Here is a 16,181-nt window from a genome sequence, read left to right on the forward strand (position 1 = left end):
CAGTAGCAATCAACTAGATCCCCTTGAGAAGTGCCGAAACTGTAAAATAGTAGGGTTAGCATTCCTCAGTTTGTCTCAGCATTGGGTAATCGAAAGCATTCAGATTTTGGTGTTCAGTTTAAGCAATCACAGTGACTGATAGAGCTATCTGATGCAAATTATCTCTCCTTTTTTAATTTCTTGTTTATGTCAGTCAAATTGACTCTGACTTATGGCAATCCTGTCATAAGGTTTTCTTGGCACGATTTATTCAAAGCAGGTTTCCCGTTATTTTCTTCTGTGGGTGGAAAAGTCCCCAAGATCACCTACTGGGTTTCTGTGGCTGAATTTAGACTCAAATCCTGATCCCTCAAAATTCTAGTAAAACACTCAATACATATACAAATCAAACATTAATAAATAATAATGTATTTATTTTAATATAAATAAGATTTTTATCATTTATTAAAGATGTAAAGCAAATTGCATACTAATGAGATGAATGTACTTGTTTGCTTTCACTTGAATCAAATTTTGGCTGAGTATTTTATTGTAGGGCGTAGAGCATCTTCAGCATTTTTCATGCCATCCTGGAATGCTTAGTTTGCAGTCTCAGATGACAGAATATACTCTGTTGGCTCTCATTTTTAGTTCTGGATTTGTGTAAATGTTTAATAGAGTCATTAGCTATGCACGATTTCATGACCCCCAGAATCAGTTAGGGGATCCCAAATGGGGCCACAACCCATAGTTTAAGAAGCTTTGATCTCAATGGTCTGAGAAGGGAGTCCTGGAACAGCTACTGCAAAGGCCCACATCTGTGTCCCCACCAAACCTACCTGTGAAGGTAGCAGTACAGAGAGCAGGGTCACCCTAGAGGCAGGTTCATACAGTTTACTTATTTCTAAGTGAATTATCGTCTTGTGATGGTTTTACTCCATAGTTTCATTTTTCACAACTTGAAAAAAATATTTCCTTTTTTGATTTGAATTTAATTCAAACCTGTTTCATTGAGTAGTTTAATATTGTACTGTTCCATTATCCAGGCAGAGGCCACTAGAAGGCACTAAAGAGAGGATAGTCCATTTTAGAGGGGGATGGGGTTGAAGGAGTTAAACCATTTCCCCCTGATTTCCTGTTATTTCCCCACCCAAGTCACAGTCATAGAAACAACCATCCTTTACTATATGGGAAGGGGGAATAACCAATGAAAATGGGGAAAATTGTTTATCCCCCCCCCCCCCAAATGGACTATCCAAGCCCCCTTTAGGAGTCCGCCTGGATAATGGAACAGTATCTGAAAGATTTTGCAGTATATTAACACTGTCCACAGTGTACCTATAAACAAAATTCTCGATGATGACTAGGGAAGAGTCTTCAAAATGACCTTGACACATTCAGATCCTACAGACCCCATGGTAGTAAACTGTATCCTTAGAAAAACCAGGTCTCCAGATGATATAGTAGGTTTTTGCAGTCACCCCACTCTTGCCCTCAGCTATGCTGACTAGCATGTGGAAACATCTAGTTGAAATACTCCATCAGTAATGCATAAAGGGATGAGTGCTGTTGATGTGTCCTCAATTCTTTCTTCTGTTAATGTTTTGCTAAATCTCAGAAAAATATTTCTGTGCCCAGCATTGTAGTAATAGAAGGGAACTGCACAAATATTCTTAATAAATGTATTTGTAAATAATTTATCTTTTATATGATCAGTTCCATTAGATATACAAAAGGCACCTTGTTGTGCCTTTCTGCTGGCTTTGCATTAGCAGCACATTTTGAATGCCCTTTGAGCCACATATAGCTCAGGTATGGAGAAGGCTGAAACTGAACACTTGAAATATGCATTACCAGGGTGGCATAGTGCTAGAGGCAAGCCACACCTGGTACATAGTTTCCAGGCATTCTCATTAGTTGGTGAAGCTCCTGGGAAGCAAGCGGACTTGTTTAGCCATGTGCGTTGAAATTTACATTAAGGGAGTGGGATCTTTGGGGTGTGTAGGCCTTGGAGCAAGCACATGGGTCAGGAACTTTGCCTTTGGGCTGTGATCCCACATAGATATCACACACTCAAGTATCCTCTTTGATTCTAAGGAATTACAGAGGTAACAGAACTTTTTGCCAATAAGCTGGTGACCGTGAACTTTTGTTGAATTAATCATTCTTATATTTCCACAGTTCTTCAAAAACTATTTTATAAAGTGTAGATTGAAGAGTAAAAAAAAGGCAGAAGTACATTTGTGTCTCTATATTTATATAATATCCTCTTATGCCAAGGAAAGGTGCTGACCCTTAATTGGTTTTGTTTTTCTTTATGATGGCAAAATGCTTGGTAGTAAAATAACATTTCTATCTATTTACCCTGACTGCAACAAGTTATTAAAAGGGAGGGCAATGTTTATTATTTTGAAAAAATCCCGATATTTATGTTTCAAGCCCTTACAAATGCAGAGTCCTTAACATTATTGGAAACAGTAAGCTATTAAAAACTTACATTTAAATACTTAACATGTAAGTGATGTACAAATTCAATCACCTATGGAACTAGAGTTTTGCACACATCCTCAGAAGTCTATTTGAAACCTGTTGTGTTTAACATGTTTTCATGAATGCCCAGATACAGGTAATTGCATAAATAATTCTAGATACAAACTGAATTTCAGGACAACCCACTCTTTTTTTTTTTTTTTTTTTTTTTGGTCCTCCAAAGTTTCAAAAGCAATTTATATTACAACATGGTGGCCTACTGTTCCAAGGGCATGGGATCAGAAAGCCCACTGGGTATGTGTAAAATTCTTTGGCATGCCTAATAATTGTTTTAGTATATAATTAGAAAGCAAACATATATATAGCAAGCTGAGGCAGCTTCTTGATTAGCAATTAATGTTGGCTTTTGACTTTGTCAGGTGTACTTTTGAGGCAGGAGAAATAAAAATTAAGATCCCCTTTAAATGAAAAGAGAATAGCTGGGCTCCAAAATCCAGAATAAATCTTCTTTGGGTTGTGCATAAAATCATCTCGAACACTAGCAATCACCCACCATGTAGGTTCACAAAAGATGAGCATTTTTGCAGCTTTGTGGCAGATAGAAGACATTGTTATGGACTGGAAACGCTTACATCTGAATAAATTCCCAGGGAGGCTGAGAACCACTGACATGGTAGGTATGTAAAACCATGTAACTGACAACAAGGGCTGTTGCACTTTTGTAGGCTTATTGAATCAGCGGAGCGCTCAGTCCCTAGTGAGGGGAAATGTCACCAGCATCTGCATTCCTGACAAGAAGTTTATACCTTGAGATTAAGGGGACACACTTACATACTCCTGTTTAGCCCTGTGTCACTGAGCTTTAACATGGATTTTGAAAAGTATATTTTCATAGCTGTGAAATAAGAACACGTGCATAGGAAAACACACACACACACACACACAGAGAGAGAGAGAGAGAGGAAAGTTTAATCAGAATTATGAGTTTAATAGTGAATTATTTTGAGTTTGGAGACTGTCATTTATGTATATTCAAGGAGAACCCACTATAAAGTATTCTTAATATAAAACTACTGTGATAAGATTATTAGATGTTATCAATAACTTATGAATAAGGGATAGATAATGTGAAAAATATTAGCTGAAATTTACATACACGTTCAGTTGATTCAGTTCAATATGAGGCCTAAAGACTGCAAGGATGGATGTCATGCATTATTCTCCTTTTGGATTAGTTGTTATGTACTATGGAGCTCCAACCCCACACCAAGTTTTGAAGTCAAAGGGAAAAGCTGGTAATCAGTAAGGCTGAGTGAGAATTAATTCAGCTCCTCTTACCATGAGCCAAAATGCAGTTATACTGTGTTGTCCACTTTACTGAATTTTGTAATGCGCTTCAGCCTTTTAAAAAAAAATCCATAGAAACTCTATGGATTATGGGAAATGCGCATTAAAGTATGAGTATGACTGAAGATAACACCCTAAAACTCATTTCATTAAAATTCCTGTCAAATTGCACACATTAAGTCAAGATACCCACAAAATGCATATATAGATATTAACCCTTTCTTCTTGAAAATGTTCAAGGGACCCCAGAATCTTTCTCCAGATGTAAAAAGATGGTAGCATGGGACAATGGCACCTCAGTTGTGGAACTCAAACCAAGAGAGACTGGTGCTGACACTGGCTTCATAATATTTCTCTGCAGAAATGCTTTCAGCACAGAAAATGGTTTCCTTGTGCAGAGAATATGTCCAAACTACAGTGTTTTTGAGAAATTATCTTGAAGTCTAAGAAAACTTTCCTTGAGGAGAAAACTGCAAAAATTATTAGCTTTTTCCTTCAAGAATGCAATTAGATGTCAAAAGTTTGTTTCGCTTAGTTTTTCTCAGTTCATCATCTCATTCTACTGTCAGGTATGTTTTGTCCAGTTTCAGCATCAGTGTGTGTGTGTGCTTTTAAAGGTTCCCAGTCCCACAATATATACACAACTAATTTATATATACATACACTATATATACACTAACTGCTTTTTTACCTGTTTCAACCTGTTACTTTTTAATAGGCTTTTAGTTTTTGTTTTTATGGTCTTTATTGTTTTAATTTATTGAACTTGCCTAAAGGGATTTTACTTGTACGCCACTCAGAGATGTCATTATATAAACAAACAGAGAGATAGAAATATAGATAGATGATAAAATAGCAGAATGGTATTGTTAATCATATTGAAAATCACTTCGTTAATTTTTATCTTTAGTCATTCTTTTTTCTATCTAAAGTATCATATTTAACCCATGTTTCCTTTTTTGACTGAGAAAATGTGCAAGGATTTGTCCATAGCCACTTTCCCACCATTTTGTAGGCAACAAATTAAAATGTTGTTTTTATGAGCAACTACTTCAGCACTTGGGTTGGTCAGATGCCTCTTTTTGAGTCTAATAACTTCATAATAGGTTAATACAGTGGTTCCCAACTTTTTTTTTGACCAGGGACTACTTGACTAGGGACCACTTTGATCAGGGTCCACTCTCCAACATTAGTACCAAAAGGGTTATGAATCTGTTTTTGTTCAACTTCAGATCCAGTTTAGTTATTTGGATTCAGAAAATTGCATTGGATAGACAACATCAGCTCTAGTTTCTGATTCAGAACATATGCCATCCAGTAGTCGGCATCTGCTCACCTGCAGAAAACCACAGTTAAAAAACACTATAAGAGGGTTTCATGAGACCAGTCACTCTAGTTGCAACAATGTAGTAACTAGATTGTTGTCTAGATTTGGGCTTCTGTGATTTTTTGACAACATCAAAACCTTGAAATAGAAAGGTAACTTTATCGGAATCTTTCCAATTGCTCTGTGATGACAGAGAGTGCTTTCAAATGAACTATGCTCTTGCTGGCCTGGTGTTTTTTTTTTTCTTTTCTTCGTGGCAGTTAGTAGAGATGAGTAAATAAACTGAACACACATCATAGTTCTGCCAGGTCTTAATTTCTCATTGATAATTATTAAAATGGGAATAGGAACATGGGTGAGAATAAAAGACTTCAAAAACTTTAAGTATGATTCCCATGTTGCCATCCTGCACATTTCTTAGGTTGCTCGTACTTCTCTCACCAGTTTTCAAAATTCCTTCCTCTCAATTTAATTCCACTTTCCATACAATACATTCTGCTTATAAATAGATAAGATGATAAAAGCAAGTTGGGTGGATTCTCCCTTTGCCAATTGAAAAGCATCCTGTTTCTCGATGTTTTTCCTGAAGGTGCCTCCTGTGCAAAAGTAGAATTTACAAATCAAGACAATTAATCTTGAATTTTTTTTTGGTGTGCTTATTGCAAAACATGTTTGCAATTCGATCTCTAGTGCCTCTACCTTTTCTGAATCCAGCTTGTATGTCTAAAATAAAACCGGGAATCACTTTGCTTTCTTGGGTGTTGTGAACATTAATAATATAATATTAATAACACTTTATATTCTGTCTTTCTCCTGAGCGTACTCAGAGTGGGTTACAGCATATAAACAGACACAGGCAAACATTAAATGCCTTGATACAGTGAAATACAATGAAACACAAACAACACAGACTTCTCCTTTCAACAAAGGCTTCTCCTTTCATTTCTGGCTTTGGAGGTGGTGCTAAACTCCAGCTCTGGGAAAGGTGCTCATCTCACTCTCTAAGCCAAGGAGCCTGCATTGTCCATAGACATCTCCTGGTGGAGTGGTCACCATGATTGCATAGAGTGTCTTTTGCCTTTCCCGCTGAAGTGGTACCTATTGATCTACTCACATTTGCTAGGTTGGCAGGAGCTAGTGTAACATCCCATTGATTCAAACTGTCAACCTTCAAGCCAACATTTTCAGTCTGGCTGTTGATTTGCCTTCTGTATTTGCTGGCAGATTTTTATTAGAATGTGGATGGATTCCATCTACACCAATATACAATCCAGTTTGAACTGCATTATAATGGTGTCGATTCATATAATGCAGATTGAACTGCATTGAATTGGATTAAATGAGTCTACACTGCCATGTAATCTAGTTCACTGAAGTTAATTTGCATTCTGAAACTGGATCATATGGTGTTATAGATGGGGGCTCAGTCTCTTTTACTTGAAACAGCTTTAATCATATGTAGTGAGCATCAACAAGCGGATGCAGGAGATGCAAACCACAGTGGGTGACACCATCAGAGTGAGTGACATCAAAATGATTATCTATTTACAAATTTGTGCAGTGTTGCAGCAGAAAGGTAATATTTTTAAATAAAAATATCCCTGTCATTAGGTATAATCACAAAAACGTTGTTTCTACGTCCAGTTTACCTTCATTGTATCAATATACAGTACCTAAAAGGCTAAAATTCTATGGTAATTTAGTATTTGAACTTTCTAATGCACGAAAGTGCCAGTCAGAGCTGTCATTACTACCAGTTACCTTGATGCTTTGAATCACATGCACTACAAACACGCTTTGTGGTTTTCATTACTTCTGTTGTTTTATACTCACTAATGTGGCATATTATTTTCTGGCATTTTAACTGCAATATTGTGGTATGGTCTGGTGGAGTTGCATGAGAGGGTATTTGCATATACAAATACAAATAATGAAAAATTAAACTGATATTTCAACAGAATTAATGAATGGTCCAAAATATGTTGGCTTGGATATGCTGGGTTGTACTTAATTAGTTGAATATTTTCTGAGAAATTATGGGGAATTAGAAAATATGGAAAAAGCTCCATATGTTATAAGATTGGGTTTTATAGGTTTTTTTCGGGCTATATAGCCATGTTGTAGAGGCATTCTCTCCTGACATTTCGCCTGCATCTATGGCAAGCATCCTCAGAGGTAGTGAGGTCTGTTGGAACTATGAAATTGGTTTATATATCTGTGGAATGACCAGAGTGAGACAAAGGACTCTTGTCTGCTGGAGCTAGGTGTGAATGTTTCAACTGACCACCTTGATTAGCATTTGATGGCCTGGCAGTGCCTGGGGCAATCTTTTGTTGAGAGGTGATTAGCTGTCCCTGATGTTATAAGATTGCCCCAATTACAAAATGATGTTTCTGAACTTTCATTTCTGTATAACGAAGTGTTTGTGGCATATCGATATGTTTTTATTTGGCATATGATTTCATGAAGAGCTGAAGGGGTCAATGGGTCTCTGAGCAAATCAAGCCTGAATTGTTGCTATAAGCCATGATCACTGAAGTAAGGTTTTTATGACACAGGGCATTGGAAAAGGCAATAATCAAGTGGAAAACTGTTGTTGTATTATTATCCATTTATACCATTCCTTTTTCCCAGTGATGAGGCTCAAGATAACTAAGACAAATTTGAAACAATATAAATTTTAAACAACACAAAATCATTAATAAAAGTATGAATATGAAATGTAAATTAATTAAATAATTTATGAAGTTAAAATATTAAACATTCAAAATACTAAAATTAATTAAAAGATTATATACAGATCTTAAAAACAGCACATCATAGCATTAAAAGCCCAATTCTAATCCATTTGAAAAAGTCTGTCGGCACAAAACTGCTTTGATTTGCCAATGGAAGGGCATCAAGGTCGGGGCTGTCCTGTATTATCTAGGGAAGAAGTTCCAAAGTCTGGGAGCAGCCACTGGGAAGGCCTATTTTGTTCACACCAAAAGAAAGAAAGAAGGAGAGAACACTGCAGGGTGGACTGCTTCAATCAAACAAGCCATAGCCATGTGTTTGTAAGACATGAACAGGATAGTTGATGAGTGGTGCTCTTGGAAGGTTGTTCATTCATGGGTTTGGCTAGCAAATAACAACAACATTTTCAGAGTCTCCAACCCACTTTAACAGATGCAGTGGTTTGAATTTCACAAACGTTCATGCTGAATAAAAATAGTTTGTCTTCAAGGTGCCACAATTCTTGTTTTTGCTGTAAACGCCTAACATAACTACTACTACCACCACCACCACCCCCTGGCATATCAGTCAGACCTCCACTTTCATGAATTTCACTTTTGCAAATTTGGTTTTTTGTGGAGTATTTCGTACTACCATTGCTGCCACCCTACAGAGGGACTGCATGTCTGCAGAGACTAAGGGAGACTATGAATTTGCAGCAAGACTTGTACATTCCTACTTAAAATGTGAGGCAGGAGCATAGCTGGAATCCCCCCCCCCCCATCCTCACTTGGTAACTGGGCCATGGAGGCAGCCTCTGCCACAGCTTCAGTGGCCTCTTTGCTGGAAAGTGCCCAAGTCTACTGGGGCTGCCACCTCAGCCTCACAGATTCCAGGTGAGAACTACAAGTGGAAAAACATTAATTTACTCCTGACAACATGAAAAAACTATGGAAATTATTCATCCTTGCAAACAGTGACAAAATTGTGGAGCTTTTGCATGGTGTGATTTTCCCTTTAGTTTCCTGGACTTGAAAAGAGACAGTAGTGTGACATGGGAGAGGCAAGCAGGAGTAAAGGTCTGACTCATTGCTATAGAGAGGTACTCTTGAACCTATTTAGGTGTAGTATAATCTTTTCCTATACTTTTTGTGAAGATTGTGGTTAGTTACTACACTTGTTTTTATTAAATGAGCCAGCATTAAAATATACAGTTATTCATTATTGTACGTGCCATGACCAATTGCCATAAGAAAGAACAGTGAGCCCTTGGTATCTGCTGAAGCTTGGTCACAGGACCCCCCCCCCCCCCCATGGATACAAAAATCCATGGATACACGGCCCAATATATACAGTAGTTAGTAAAATTGGATCCCTTATATAAAATGGGAAAATCACGGTTTGGTTTTTGGGAGAAAACAACTGGAAATTTTTCAAGCTGTGGATTATTATATCTGTGGATGCAGAATCTATGAATACAGAGGTCTGACTGTAAATACAGGGTTTTCAGGATGAGTAATACAGCAAGGAGGGGAATCCTCTTGCTTATTTCTTTTTACGACTTTTCTTTTGCTGGCGCTGCCAGGATTACTACTGCCATGGCTGCCCTCTAGGCCCTAGCTGCTGTGTTTGTCTCCTGTGTGATTTTTTTCAGTGCGTGCAAACTTGCTTTGATCTTCTTAACACACTGTAATTTGTTTTGATTAATGGATTTTTCTAAGGTGTGGTCCCTCATCTTCATCCTGAGTTGATTAAGACCACCAGGTATCAGGTCATCTTAACTATTTAATTTCACCAACTTTAATTAATTACATGCAGTCAGTCATCAACAAAGGCAGCCATTGGTTTCATAGCAACACTGGTGTTGTTGCCTTTACATGACTTGGCATGTGAGGAGTACTTCCCAGAGTCTCTCTGCATGCAAACTGAATGCTGTGTATATTTGTAAAAATCTTTTCTCCATATATAGTGAGGCATGCATCCATAGAAATGCATAAAATTCATTCAAGTGTTTACATGGCTGTATGGGTACTTGGCTTTCTCTGCTTTTTCCTGTGTCAATACAATATATAACTTGTATGTTCAGCTATATCCTATATCCTATTTTAACAAATAATGTATGTGCAATGATATATTTCTCATTTTGGAAAGCAACCAAGACTGGGTTTATTTAACTGTTCGTCTTTTTCTGAAATGCAATCATTTGTAGATAAGGGGATTGTGGCAGATGCTGCAAGCACAAGGTTTTAACTTCAAGCTTTTTATGATGAGCAGTTGTGTGTATAACTGCAAACCTATACTCCTTCACTTGGGAGCAACTATCATTGAGCTTTGTGGAGTATATTTCATCCGTAAACCTTCTTAGGATTGCTCTGTATACTATTGCAAGAATTATCAAATCAGGTTTGGCATGCTTCCTTGCTTCAGGTACATTCGGTTTTCCGTTTCAGGTTTTTCTGTCTTTGTTTATGTGTTAGCATGTTTTGGGCTCACCCATGACCAGGCCCGTAGCCAGGATTTCGTTTCGGGGGGGGGGGGGGCGGCTAAAAAAATTTCAGGGGGGGTTTCGGGGGGGGCTGAGTTTCGGGGGGGGGCTGAGTCTGAGTGAAAGAGGGTCTACCCTAGCAAACCTTTTGTATCATTATCCCAATACCCCCATGCATATGGGATATATTGAGTATGGTGATCAGATCATGATATAAATAAACATAACAGTTTAAATAATGCACCAGTAAGGCCTTTTCGCGAACCACCATGAGAATTTCGGGGGGGGGGGCTGAAGCCCCCCGAGGCCCCCCCCCCCGGCTACATGCCTGCCCATGACAACAGCCAACTGAAAAGTTATTGTTAAAATAGACTGAATTTGGATCAACAGTTGAGGCAGGATACTTATGTAGGTAGCAACTTATGTATGTATGCATGCCAAGACTCATTCATCTTTCTTAGGATACTTTCTGAATAGCTTAGTGTGAATTGCTGCCCTGCCCTAAAGGGATGCTGTAAGATTAAAACATCACTCTGTGATGCTTACAAAGGGGCAGTAGAAAAGTGTAGCCAACACATTACCAGCAAAAAGTCTATGGGTAGAGTGTATGTTGATGACTTGTGGGGTATCTATTGCAAGTATCCCTAGGACACAATAAAGACTCTCATTAGTACTTAATATTTATTTATTTATTTATTTATTTAACTTTGGCCTCCAAGGGTGCTGTTTTAATGTATCTTCTTATTGGGGAAGAGGTAGTAATTTCCTTAAGAAGAACAAACTTCTGTGGAGCTAAGCCGTTACTGGGCACATGGGAATTCCCATCATGGGGACTCAAACCTGTTCTTTCTTCATATCTCTATCTCTTACTCTTAATCTGCCTCACAGTCTGTTCCTTGCTCATATTATAATACTGTCAGGAGGATGCTCTGTTGTATTGCTAGACCAATTAACTAAGTGCTCTTCCAGACAGGCCCTATATGCCAGGATCTGATCCCAGATTTTCTTTTTAACCTGAATTATATGATTCCCCAGAGCCCCGGTGGCACAGTGGGTTAAACCACCGAGTTGCTGAGGTTATTGACCGAAAGGTGACAGGATCGAATCCGGGGAGCTGCGTGAGCTTCCGCTGTTAGCCCCAGCTTCTGCCAACCTAGCAGTTCAAAAACATGCAAATGTGAGTAGATCAATAGGTACCACTCTGGTGGGAAGGTAACAGCGCTCCATGCAGTCATGCCAGCCACATGATCTTGGAGGTGTCTACAGACAACGCCGGCTCTTCGGCTTAGAAATGGAGATGAGCACCACACCCCAGAGTCCGACACAACTGGACTTAATGTCAGGGGAAAACCTAAAAATATGATTCCCCACTGCCAGATAATCTAGGATAAAGAGAAAACCTGGGATCAGATCCTTGGATATAGAGCCTATCTGGAACGGCCATAGGAAAGTGGTGTAGGATGTTGGAGAACTCAATTTCATGCAACTTAATTTTTTTTTTCCTTAGGGAAAGTTTGAAGTTGAAAAGAAAGATTTAGTCAAACTGTGACTTTCCTGACATTGCTGGACACTACTCCCAATATCCCCTACTATTAACTCAGGCTGAATCCACACTGCCCTGTATTCCAGTACCTGATCCCAGATTATCTGTCTATCTCAGATTATCTAGCAGTATAGATATATATAATCCAGTTCAAAACAGCTAATCTGTGATCTGATCCTGGGATATAAGGCAGTGTAGATCCAGCCTAAGTTGGCTAGGCTTCATTGGAGTTGCACTCTAGCAACTTCAGGAAAGCCGCACAATTCTCACCCTGATATAGGCAGAAAAGCAACAAATATCTATGGGAATTGCAACCACATGCATAAAATAGCTGTACAGACAGCTTATAAATGCATGCCATTCCCTTCTCTGTTGCAGGAGGAGCAACAGCTGCAAGTATCAAATGTCCAAATAGAAAGGACAAATCCAGGCTCATCTGGTTGGTGTTCGGATGTAAATATTGGACTGTTTGGTCCTCGCATGGGTGAACAAATATTTTCCACAGTCTTCTCACTGCTGCAATAGAAAACAAATATTTTTGTATAGTTCTCGCTCGATATCTACACACCCTAAAGTATTTTGGGAATTTTTTTTTACAGAAATACACATGAGGGTCTTTTAAATGCAAAAATCATGCATGTTTATTAAAATAACGTGATTTCCCAGGTAGAATATAGGAACAATGCTCTGCATAAATATAAAGGTGTTTCAGAGGGTTTGTACACAAAAAAACCCTTCAGACAACCTTCCTGTTCACCTTTCCTACAAATTCACATGTGGGTTGATTTAAAAAATCAAGTTCTTTACATAAAAATAGTTTGTCACACAATATCCAATTCAGGTTTCTGGAAAGTTGGGGGGGGGGTGATGACAAATACAAATAATTCTTTTGCACAATAAAACACTGTTGCCAGAAGTAACATGATTTTTGTGTGTATAAGACTGGGGGTTTTTTTGGTGGAAAAAATCAATAATTTTTCATACACAAAGAACTATATAGCTGGGTTGCTGTGAGTTTTCTGGGCTGTATGGCCATGTTCCAGAAGCATTCTTGCCTGACATTTCACCCACATCTATGACTGGCATCCTCAGAGATGGTGAGGTCTGTTGGAAACTAGACCTCACTTGCCTAGTTTCCAACAGACCTCAAAACCTCTGAGGATGCCTACCATAGATGTGGGCAAAACCTCAGGAGAGAATGCTTCTGGAACATGGACAAGCAGCCCGGAAAGCCACTGTGTTACCTTTCACTGCTATTTTTTAAAAAAAAAATGTTGGGAAACTCTTTTTTTTTGTCCAAGAAATTTATAACAGGGAATGTACTTTTCATTTCTGCACTGAAACCAGGCAAGTCTTTCTTTCTGCTGATTCTGACTTTTGATGTAGGAGGGAGTTTCTGGACCTATTTCTTCTTGATCTGTTTACTGCAGTAGTTACAGGTGCATCCAACCTCTCTGTGGCATATCCTCCAACATTTCAGGAATCAAAAGTGGAATAGCTGTAGCCAAGCAACATCAGAGAGTGGTCAGGTTGGCAAAACCGCTGTGGCCGAATTGAGCAACCTCCAGGATCCGAAGTGGAAGAACTGCTGAATGGACTATCTGTCTGTATCTTGTATGTCAAAAACGGCATTGGATGTTTGCTGTGTATGTGTGCATTGCGATCTGCCCTGAGTCCCCTTTGGGACGAGAAGGGTAGAATATAAATACTGTAAATAAATAAATAATAAAATAAATTATTAGTGAGGAATATCACTTCTCTCCATTTGCACTCCCAAGTTGGGTGAAAACTACTTCACTTTGCAGCAATCGAAGTAATCTGAGGACAAAGGAGGAAAGTGAGATAAGAGATAGAAACTGAGTCATTTTAAAAGCATTTGATCGAGGATTCATAGGCACTGACTGTCCTTACCAAATCAGGAGAATAGGAGGTTAGGCAACAGTCAATATATTTTCCTATAAATCACAACAATTGTATAGTTAGTCCTACCTAGAGTAGATCCATTGAATGAATAGAAACTCGATTAAGACTTACATAACTACTATTATAAATGTGCATCTTTGTGATTAAGAACTATGAGTTAGGAATGATAGAAACATAAGAAAGAACTAAGGAAGATGTGCTTTCCTCTTTTTTATGTGCTGCAAATAAATTACTTTTAAAGTGATAAATTACTCCTAGCTCTGATTTTACACTGTTGACAACTATGTTTTATGCACATTTACCCAGAAGTAAATCTCCCTGTGTTCAATTGGGCTTATTGTTAGGCAAGCATACATAAAATTGTGGCTAGAGTGGAGCCTCTTTGGCATTTTAGTTGTGAAAGAAAAAGCAGAAAGGTTTGCAGGCCTACTTTGTATTGATTTTTTAAAAATTGAAACACTGGTAATGTGCTTTATCAACTGCTATTGGCCCAAGGATGCATGTCATCTTGAATACAAGTGATGTACCACATAATTTTACAGATGCTTTTCAAACCATGTGTTGCTGAAGTGTTCTTGCCCCAAATGTAATGAGAATTAACTTTTCATGAGTCTGTTCAAGGAAGGGTCTTCTGTAAAACATATTATGTGGCACAAGAATGGTGCAAGTGTTTTCCCATTACATGTTTTCACACACAAGCACACACCCAGATTTTCTAGCATTTTCAGTCCCAGAATCATTTGACATCTGCTTGGATATACTTTAAAAATGCCGTGTATCTACTTAAAATTTATTACCAGAAAAGAGTGAGAATCAAACAGTAAAAACAAAAGTGGAAACAGGAAGACATTGGTTCATCTCCATGTAATCTTCATTAAGACATTTTTTTGTCTTTGTTCACTGAAGAGAAGAAACAGAACCAATTTGCTACTGATTTGATTTGAAACGATCAGGTAAACAGTAAAGTAACAGATATGCAGAGCCTAATACACACATTTCTGTAGCATTAGAATTGTGGTAATTTCAAAGCAACATCTTCCCACATAATTTGTTCAATGAAATTAATAAGAAAATCTTTCCCTTTCTCTGGACTATGCATGCCAGTGTTTCTTTTAATTCAGGGCTTTGGAATCACATGAAGCATGCAAAGAATTTGAGTGCCTTTCTTTTGCGAAATCCCAATGCAAGTTGAGGAACTTTGGAAAATGTCTTTTATTACATTTTTACAAATGACTTCAAGAGTTACTCAAAAGAAATAATAAACCAAAAAAAACCCCATATTAATATAGATGCTCTAACAATATGGAAGAAGGATTCTGCAGTTTTGTCTTTGCTTTCTTGGCATTTTGCTGGCAAGATGGTGTTTTTCCTCAGAGTATCCAAGTATTATTTTTAACCCCCCCCCCCCCCAATTTATTTCAGTGGTAGGAAAATAAACCAGCTTCCTGAAAAACTTCCTCCATGTTCTTTTATAGGAATAAATTGAATTCCAAATACTGAATACTGAACAGATACTACACTTGATCTTCGCCAAAAGGCCAAGAAGCAATATGCCACTAGACGTGTAATGTGTCCCTCCCATCCCTTTTAGTGCCCCCCAGGTGCTTTGGCCTCTCCTATCAGTCTTTGCCCCCTCAGTTCCATTGATAAAGGTTTTCCCCTGACATTTAGTCCAGTTGTGTCCAACTCTGAGGGTTGGTGCCAATTCCATTTCTAAGCTGAAGAGCCGGTGTTGTCCATGGACACCTCCAAGATCATGTGGCCAGCATGACTGCACGGAGTGCTGTTACCTTCCCACCAGAGCGGTACCTATTGATCTACTCACATTTGCATGTTTTCAAACTGCTAGGTTGGCAGAAGCTGGGGCTAACAGCAGAAGCTCACACTGCTCCCCGAATTCAAACCTGCAACTTGCTACATTAACCTATGTTTTAAAACTGTGGTTTTAAACTGTTTTCTAATCTGTTTTTTTATAACTGCTTCATTGTGAGCTGTGTTTTCCCCATCCCAGGGCGTTTGTGTCCCCCTTTGTGCTGTTCAGTGACCGTCATAAAGTTTTGTTGTTGTTGTACTGAATACTGCAAATACACAAGCTGCCAAACAACACGTGAGCACTTCCATTCTCACTTCCCCGGTGCTAGAACTGTGACATTGGAAAATTGTGACTGTGGACGTTTCCACAGCCTCACAGAGTTTGGATCTTCCACAGTGGAACTATCTTTCCACACTCAAAGAGGGAGAACCAAACAAAACAGTTCCCCTGGGAATATCGGATTCTACAGTTTGGTAGCAGTAAAGATTCAGTCAGTAGAAAATTCATTGGAATTCTGAAAATGGCTGAATAGTATAGTGGATTCTTTAATATGGCAATA

General features: G+C 38.4%; 1 protein-coding gene and 1 pseudogene across 8 annotated transcripts in view; one reads left to right on the forward strand and one right to left on the reverse strand.

Annotated features, from left to right (window-relative positions):
* The window catches only part of BNC2 (basonuclin zinc finger protein 2), a 459,184-nt gene that overhangs the window by 393,090 nt on the left and 49,913 nt on the right, over positions 1-16,181 (forward strand). The window lies entirely within an intron of this gene.
* On the reverse strand, positions 15,258-15,359 carry LOC132769521 (U2 spliceosomal RNA; annotated as a pseudogene).

This window comes from Anolis sagrei, chromosome 2 (genome assembly GCF_037176765.1).
Source record: "Anolis sagrei isolate rAnoSag1 chromosome 2, rAnoSag1.mat, whole genome shotgun sequence".
In the NCBI taxonomy this organism is placed as follows: domain Eukaryota; kingdom Metazoa; phylum Chordata; class Lepidosauria; order Squamata; family Dactyloidae; genus Anolis; species Anolis sagrei.